The following is a 9,364-nucleotide window of genomic DNA, read 5'->3' as shown; positions in this document are numbered from 1 at the left end:
CACTATGAAGGTAAAAGGAAAGATGAGAATTACGTGGGTACATTATTTCTGGTGACAGAGAAATACATGGATTAAATTGTGTGATAAATTTGAGAACTTTGAAACAATTTCTAGTCAACAGACTTTTCAAGGTAGAGGGAACTCATTTAATGAGAGATATTTTATAAGAAATTGATTGGTTGGTCACATTACATTTGAAAGATGTTTTTTGCTCTGCTCCCAAAGTTTTGTAGAACCAGTATATCTACTTGTCAGATGGAATAGACAACTGTATCAATTTGTTTGTATATTTTTTGGAATAGCTTCAGCACTGTGGTGTTTTAATAACAGCCGCGGCGGGAGTTCCGTGGGGCGGTAAGGCGGGGCGGGGCAGGGGCAGGGTTCTAAAAACCGGAATATGGATAATTACAGGTAAGTAAACAATTAAATAAATAAAACGAATTTTGTAGCGCGCGCTGTATCGCATTCGTTTTATTTATTCAATTATTTACTTACCTGCAATTATTCATATTCCGGTTTTTAGAACCCTCCACCCTGCCCCTCCCCCGCCCCGCCTTACCGCCCCACAGAACTCCCTCCACGGGCCGCGGCTGTTTAATAACACTCTTCATACTGTGGTGGTTTATTGGAGAAACAAAGGAGGAATTAAGTTAAACTTTTATTTTGGTGAAATTTTTATGATGCCTTTGGACAAACTAGTCAGAGGAATACTTACAGTTGGCAGAGACGATGCTTGAAAACTTAGGTTTGATCATTAATGGGGAGAAGTCAGTTTCAGATTTGTAGTTTTTAGGTTTTCATACAAAAACAAAATAAGCACAATCAGTGTGGGCCTTTAATGCTCAACCAGTGTATTTTCACTGAATATCTGACCAACTCATAAGCTCTACTTTTCGTAGCCTCACTGCCTAGAAGCCACTACTGTTAAACATGCAACACAATTTGAAAAGGAGCGTTAATGTTCATTTGCTTTTAAACCCAATTTTCAAGCAATTATGAAAGTCCACACAGATATATCCAATGGGTAAAAATCCCATAGAATTCGGTTTTCACGAGTCTTGTGATTGAGTTTCCAAAATCCAACTTTTATTCATTTTATCAAGATAACTCTTTTTCTCTCAATCAGCCCAGCCAACGCGTTTTGTCCCACAGGACTTCCTCAGGGCTGTGAAATTAAAAAAACATACATCACCATTGTGAACTGAATGTCCTTCTTAAACACATATAATCAATACTCATTTACAAAGGTCACATCGAACTTTTGAAAGCACCTAGACTCTCTACTTATATGTTACATGCTTTCTACATACATAGAATCTAGTCCTCTTATATCATCCTTAATACAATATGTACATGATTCTATTGCAAAATAACATTTCCTATATACAACACTTTCCTGCCTAGATACAACCTTTAAAAACAATATGTACAATGCTTCAACATTTCTTGCTTCAGGCCACTATTCACACAACTCATTTTGAATTATAAAAATATATTCCTATTAAAAACAATTGGGGGTAGGGGGCGTGGCTGGCGACATGGCCGAGTAAGACGTGCTTCATGAGAGCTCTGGTAGAGCTGCTCTGAATCCGGCGATCTACCTAAATCTGGCAGTCTGCAGGACTCGGGACTTACATGCCCCGGGACAGGAGGCGTTCACGGTGGCGGGGGGGAAGACCCGCGGAGCGACTTGTAGCCGGATCCCGCGAGGAACTGCCCGAGGAGCGAGCGAGGCCAGGAGGCGGCAAGATGGCGGCGGCCCCCCGAGACCTAGGGGACGGCTCTGCGGCCAGACGGAGTGCGGCGCCGACCGGCGAGAGGCAGCCTGGATGCCCCGAGTGCACTGGTGGGGGCTCGCCTGTCACGGGTAGGAGGTGACGGGCTGGAACGGGGGGCTGGGACGCGTGTCACCTCCCCTCGGTGCTCCGACGAGACCTAGACTTCGCCCGCATCGGAGTGCCACTGCGGGGGGACATGGCCGGCCAGTGAGGTAAGGTGCGGTGCGATCGATCCACCAGGCGCACCACTGCACTACACCGGACACCTCAGGTACGACGCCCTTGGAGCTGCACGGCGGGGGACACTCGGTTGGACATCCGGTCCTACGGCCATCAGAGGCTCCGGCTGGAGGAAAGGTCGCGACACGGAGGAACCGGCCTTGGTAGGCCCTGGGCACATCTCTACCCGGCCGGGGGCGGTGCAGCTGGACTGGGCCCTTGCTCCCCCTCCCTCCTCCCTCCCCCCCCCGCACGGGCTGCAGCCGTACCTGACTTTGCGACGGGGGTCCCGCCAGCGGCGGTGAAACCCATCCTATCGGGGGGCCCTGTGGCGACCGGCCCGCCACCGTTGGGCCCGCGTAGCGCGGCGCCGCCGGGTGGAATGGACGTTGCGGCGGGATCTTGCGGGGGAGGAGGGGGACGGCGCGGCCCCCCCGGGACCTAGAGGCGGATTGCTGACCGGGGGCCCGTTGGGGACCGGATCTCACGGCCGGAGATGGGGAAGAAGGCCCCGCCAGAGAAACCTGCCCGTCAGGGGACTATGGACGACTATACCCGGACGCAAACGGGGGCACCGCCTCTCCCCCCTGCGGCGCGTTCTGACACGGAACTGCCGATGGAGGCCATACAAGCCTCCAGGACGGACATTCAGGAGTCCAGGGCGGCGCTGGAGGTTAAGATCGGTGAGGTGGGCTCCGAAGTCACGCTACTGAGGCAGGACTTCCGCAACTTGTCGGAGAGGGTGCAGACGGCCGAAACTAGGATCAGTGAGGCTGAGGATACCATCACCCATCTCCGCAGAGATGTGGCGGAACTGCAGGCATCGCACCGACAACTACTCTGGAAGGTGGACGATGCGGAAAACAGGGTGAGACGCAACAACCTCCGCTTTGTGGGCTTTAGGGAAGGCATCGAGGGATCGGACATGGCGTTGTTTCTCCGCACCTGGCTGACGAACACATTTCCACAGGCCCCATTCTCGAACTGCTTTATGATTGAAAGGGCACATAGGGCGCTCCTGGTGAAGCTGCCGGTGGGGGCGCGACCACGTCCCGTCATTGCCCGGTTGCTCAATTTTGCAGACAGGGATCTGATCCTGCGGGAGGCCGGAAAAAGGGGGCACTCCGGATAGAAAACACGAGCATTATGATATTCCCGGACTACAGTCAAGAAGTGCAAAAACAGAGGAGAGCCTTTGACGCGGTCAAAGCGAAGCTAAGAGAACTCCGCCTTACCTACATGCTGCTTTTCCCGGCAAAGCTAAAGGTGATATATGATGGAGGTACACATTTCTTCACTCACCCGGAGGAGGCCTGGCAGTGGCTGGAGGCATGACCAGCGACGAGCCGACGGTCCGCCGACCGGGAGGAGGGACGGGAGCGGTCGGGTGGCAGTGGCGCACGTCCCAAGGAACTGGCACTCAGGCAGACCAGGGGACAGTCGGGGCGGAGAACTGGGAAGAGGTTGCGTAAAACGCCCTGCTCGGAAGGTGGCTCGCCGCAACGTCGCAAGAGGGACTCCCCGTCAACCGGAGGGGCTGGAGTGCCGGGATCTCGCTTTAGCTGCCTGGCGGGTAGTGGCAGTTCGGAGGAGGACGTTGAGGAGACGGCCCACGGGCCAGGACAAGGAGGGACGGCGCAGAGCTCCATACACCCGCTGGAAGTAGCGATCCGAGATCTAGAGCGGGATGCACCCGATCCTACGGAGGAGCGGAGGCCTGATACCCAAGACTCCCACTCCTGAGAGAGACTGGACTGGACAATCTTGAATGCAGCTTCTGCCTGATGGAGCACGCACGTGGTCACACCCCCCCCCCCCCTTTTTTGTTTATATCTTTTGTTAGTCTTCTCATTTGGTCGTTGATGTATGGTGCTCTCGGGTCGGGCAGACTGGGACTGTTCTAGTGTTGTTCACATAGAGGGCACGTGATAGGTTAACGCCGAGTGGGATAGCGAGGGAGGGCGACAGGCCTACTCCGCCAGCAGTCCTGTGTTTGTGGAGAATGGGACTGGTGGGGGGTGAGGTGGGGAGGGGGTGAGAGCGGGGGAGTGTTGGGGGTTTCCAGTTTGGGGATGTTGGGGGATGGGAGGGGGGGGACGGGACAGTTGGGGATGGTTGGGCGGGGAGGGGTTGGGGACAGGTCACTACAGGCACGCACAACACACCACGGGGTTTGGCCGCCAGCGAGGTGCCCCCGGGGCAGTACACACGGATGGAGTTGCAATGCCTGCCACGAAGGTAACACAGGGTGTAGCTGAGGAAGGGTTCTCAATCCTAACGTGGAATGTCAATGGGCTTGGTAGTAAAATTAAGAGAGGCCTGATAAACGCATACCTTAAGACGGCAGGCCCAGACGTAGCGTTATTACAGGAAACGCACCTTATGGGGACTAAATGTGGATTCCTAGCCCGGGGTCACTACACGGTCCTAGCGCATGCGGGCTTTACCCAGGGTTCGAGAGGGGTGGCGATACTGGTCCGGAAAACACACCCGTTTAGAGTGACACAGACATGGACGGACTCACTGGGGACTTAGGTGGGGGTCCGGGGAGTGTGGCGGCGGAAGGAATACACGTTAGTGTCGGTCTATGCTCCACCTAAGCTTCAGGCGCCCACATTAAAAGGCGTGGCGAAAATACTGCTTGCCACATCAGACACGGTGCAAGTGCTTGGGGGCGACTTTAATGATGTACTGGCCCCGGCGCTGGACAGGACGGGCGATAGGGGGAGGGACCGGTCTCTGACGGCCCTCGGAGACTCTAGGTCTGACAGACGTGTGGCGTTGGTTACACCCGACACGGCGGGAGTACTCCTTTTTCTCGGGGGCCCACAAGGTGTATTCCAGATTGGACTATATTTTCATGGCGCGACACATGTTGAATGAGGGAGTTCTAGCTGAATATAAAGCAAGGGGCTTGTCGGATCATACTCCCCTTCTGGTAACAATGGCCCCCCGGGTGCCGGGGAGGGGGCAGTGGCGAGTCTCAGCATGGGACCTCCAGAACTCGAAGGTGCTGAAGGGCATTCGAGCAGATGTTAGAGTCTGCCTAGCCGACAATGTGGGCTCGGTGTCGTCGCCGGTGACCCTCTGGGAATCCATGAAGGCGGTCATGCGGGGTAGAGTCCAGGTTAGGATTGCGGAGGAAAATAGGGAACGGCAAAGGGAGCTACAGGCGCTGGAGAGTCACGTACTTCAGTTGGACAGGGAGTACCTCGCGGATCCGGCACGGGAGACACTGCGCCGGTTGCTTGACGTTCAGCGGCAGTATAGAGATCTGGCTACGGGAGAAGCCAAAAAGCAGGCGTTGGCGACGCTCCACCGTTTATAGGACGTCGGTGATAAGTCGGGCAAGCTATTGGCGTGGCTCAGTAAAAAAGAGAGGGATGCAAGATGGGTAGAACAGGTGCGAGATGAATGGGGGAATTTAGTAAATTCCGATGCGCAGATCGCGGAAGCCTTTGCAGGGCACTTTCGGGCATTCTATGCTGCTCGGGACCTGGGCTCGCAAGAGGACGCGCTACAGTACATGGCGAATCTAGACCTACCGACGCTCGCGGATGGAGACATCAAAGAGCTGGAGGCCCCCCTTACGTTAGACGAGGTTAAAAAGGCCCTGGCCAAGCTGCAGGTGGGGAAGGCGCCGGGCCCGAACGGGTTCCCGGCGGAATTCTTTAAAAAAACGGCGGATCTTCTGGCTCGCCATCTGTTGGCGTTATTTGAGGGGGCACGGGGAGAGGGGTGCCTCCCCCCGGATCTTAGATTGGCCACGATCGTCCCGATTTTCAAGGAGGGCAAACCGCCGGAGGAGTGCACGTCGTATCGCCCAATCTCGCTGCTTAACACCGAGGTGAAATTACTGGCGACGGTGCTGGCCCTCCGGCTGCGGAGGGTGATCCCAGATTTGGTCCATCTGGATCAGACGGGCTTCCTCCCCAGTAGGGCGACGAGACTGAATCTGAGGCGCTCGCACAACTGGCTACAGGCGGTGAGTGGCCGACGGGACCCTCACTGGTTTCTCTCCTTGGACGCGGAAAAGGCGTTCGATGCGGTGCATTGGCCCTTCCTGGAGGGAGTCCTGGGGCGTATGGGATTCGGACCTGTCTTCTGCCAATGGGTGCGATTACTGTATACGGACCCGAGGGCGCGGGTGAGGGTAAATGGGGTCACATCGGGGGAATTCCCTATTTGCAGGGGTACGCGGCAGGGATGTCCGTTGTCCCCCCTGCTCTTCACGTTGACGATAGAAGTGCTGGCGGCGCGGGTCAGACAACACCCGGAGATTCGAGGTTTTCGGAAGGGTCCGCTAGACGACCTGGAGGAAAAAATATCCCTCTATGCGGACGACGTCCTTCTTTATGTTACACACCCCGACACGACGATCCCGATAATTTTCTCAGAGCTAGAACGGTATGGTGCCCACTCGGGTTACAGGGTGAACTGGCATAAGTCGGTGCTATATGCCCCGGAGGGGCGGGAGGACTGGCCGTGTCTCCCAGACAGGCTCCAGATAACGACGGAGGGGTTTCAATATCTTAGAGTGTTTATAACACTAGACCGGACTGTCTCCTACAACAGGAATATTGGGAGGGTTCTGACCAATTTCGTGGAGGACGCGCACAGATGGCGTCGGCTGCCGCTTACGCTACTGGGGCGTGCAGCCATGTTTAAAATGATAACGCTGCCCAGGTTCCTGTATGCGTTCCAGAATGAATACTATCCGGTTCTTAGGCGGGTCTTTCGAGAAATTGATTCGGAACTACATAGCTTTCTCTGGTTAGGTAGACAACCCAGGGTGGCGATAAGGACCCTGCAGCGGCACCAGTATAGCGGGGGGATCTCGCTTCCCAACATTGAGGCCTACTACTGGGCGGCACACCTGGTGTACATTAATGACTGGCCTCACGCCCCAGCAATGCACCCGACGTTTGCTCTGGAAAGACATGTCATGGGCGCCCACTCGTATCATTATTACTTATATGGTGGCAAGGGTACGAGACGGTTACTGACGGCCACTAAAATCACCTTGGCGATTTGGAAAAGGGCGACCCGGGAGATTGGCTGGGACAGGAAACTAAGTAGACAGACGCCCCTATGGCGCTGCACGTGGCTACCAGAACTGAACAAGTTGAAGGGGTTCACGCACTGGGATAACATCGGGGTGTCAACACTGGGAGACGTGCTAGTGAGGGGGGAGCTGAAGTCCTTTTCGGTGCTCCGCAAGGAATTTGGACTGCTCCCCACGCAGTACTATAAATACGCGCAACTGAAACATGCTTGGCAGGCAGAGGGGTTACAGACGGTCTCTCTTCCCGAATACGCACCACTAGAGGGGAGACTGCTGCAGGAACACATGGTGGAAAGGGCGGTGTCCCTCACATATCGGACCCTCATGAACAATATGCCTGATACTATGGGGGCGCTTCGGGCTACATGGGAGGCAGACGTGGGTGAGATGGACGAGGTGGACTGGGATACAGTTCTCATGCACCCACGAGAGGTGGCGATTAAGTCCCGGCTGCGGCTGATCCAATTCAATATTCTGCATAGAACATACTTTGATAGACTCCGACTGTTCAAAATGGGACGGATAGGGGACACGTCGTGTCTGAGGTGCGGAAGTGAGGGAGGGAACTTCTATCATGTACTTTGGCTTTGCCCGCAGATTCAGGGGTACTGGCGGGGGATCCTAGGGGAACTGAGTAAGGTGCTGGAGGTGCCACTGCAGGAGGACCCTAAGTTAGTGTTACTGGGTATGACACATGATGTGGACCTCCCCCGCCCGCTGTTGACTTTCCTGGTACTGGCTCTGGTGGTGGCAAAGAGGGACGTAGCAAAATATTGGGGGGCGCCCTCGCCACCCCGTTTGGAGGAGTGGAGGAGGGGTCTTGACGTCTACATGGCGGCCGAAAGGGTCACGTACAAAGCACGAGGCTGCCCCAAAAAATTCACCAGGGTGTGGTCCCGGTGGCGGAGATATCATGGCCTGGAGGGGGGACTCTAGAGGGGCGGTGGAGTGGAGGGGACCGGCATGGTTCATGGATGATGTGTACAGCCCTAGGGCACGGACAGTGGTGTATACTGAAGATGCTGGTGCCACCCGCAGAATAAGTCCGGAACAGACTTCTTGTGTAATGAGAGAGGGGGGGGGTGGAGGGCGGGCGGGGTGGGTGTGGTGCTCAGTACTGACCTGTTTGTTTGGTTGTTTTACTCTGTGCGTAGCAGTAAACCAAAAATGCCAATAAAAATGTTTATAAAAAAAAAAAAACAATTGGGGGTAAAATACCTATATTATTTAATACCTATGAGTCCCTATATCTTGCTATCATTTTGAACTAAAGCTGTGTCATAACAAAATGTATTGTCCAATGTTATAGTCACTAACAAGTCACTCACTTTTGTCTTCCAATACTGTCAAATTTAAATTGCTTGTATTGCAGCTCCGCCATAGACTACACCCCGATTGGAGGATGTGAGGTGGACCAGTGGAAACGCTTTTGGAATTTTTGTGTACTACACAATTTTACACTTCCATTTTAACACAGAGGCATAGATAGGAGCGCACATAAGCTCTCTGATTTGAGGGCTTTGGATCAGACCAGAGAGGAAACTCTCTGAAGTTGTATTCAAAGCTATGGAAAGGTGGTTAAGCGAGATGATTGGCCGAATCAGTGGGTGAATGTGTTATACAAAAAGCGGATTGGTAGACAGTGCCTTTATATTATTTGAACCCGATAGCTAGGTTTACGGATGTTCGCTTTTGTGCCATTCTTGAGTGGAGCCACGAAGAAGAAAGGTCTGTTAAAGCGGGGGACTTACATCTTTGTATACAATAATTGTTTTTGAATAGGTCAGTATGATGGTGGTATGGAATAACTACCACTGAGATGTGCATTCAACGTTGGTTCCGTGAACGGGATGATCACTTCAGATAATTTTGGAGGAATGGAATAGAGACTCTCTCTACTGATAACAAGTAAAGGTGTGATGCATTTTTTATCAATTTTGTAGAGTAATACACAGATGATGCCAAAAGCTTTGGTGATTCACCCTAATGGTTATCTTTTTCGGTAATTATAGATGAATCAGGGGGTGCTTTACCACCCGGGAAAGGAGATTAATTTCCAATGATGAGATGGAACCTGGAGGTGAAAGCACGTTCTGACCAAGAGCGTGTCACTCGAATTGCACTCCGGTGGAGAAATCAATCATGCGATGGTAGATATGGTGATTGTAAGTTTATTCATGTAAATAATTCCAGTAAATTCTTTAGGAAGGCGTTTCTTCAAAAATATTCCAACATCACAGACGAGTATATTTCAATCATAACTCGATGTAGCCCAATGCATTTCGGGCCAATGTGGCCCTTC

The 9,364-nt window shown here is 53.2% G+C and overlaps 1 long non-coding RNA gene across 1 annotated transcript in view; it reads right to left on the bottom strand.

Annotated features, from left to right (window-relative positions):
- Positions 1 to 726: 726 nt before the first annotated feature.
- The window catches only part of LOC146812306 (uncharacterized), a 41,739-nt gene continuing 33,101 nt past the window's right edge, over positions 727 to 9,364 (bottom strand). Inside the window, exon 3 of the long non-coding RNA XR_014965900.1 lies at positions 727 to 1,165. This is a non-coding gene — a long non-coding RNA (uncharacterized LOC146812306). The remainder of the gene's footprint in view (positions 1,166 to 9,364) is intronic.

The sequence above is a fragment of the Triturus cristatus genome, chromosome 7 (genome assembly GCF_964204655.1).
Source record: "Triturus cristatus chromosome 7, aTriCri1.1, whole genome shotgun sequence".
Lineage (NCBI taxonomy): Eukaryota > Metazoa > Chordata > Amphibia > Caudata > Salamandridae > Triturus > Triturus cristatus.
The sequence above is the reverse complement of the archived record's forward strand: the minus strand, read 5'-3'. Positions and strand labels throughout refer to the sequence as shown.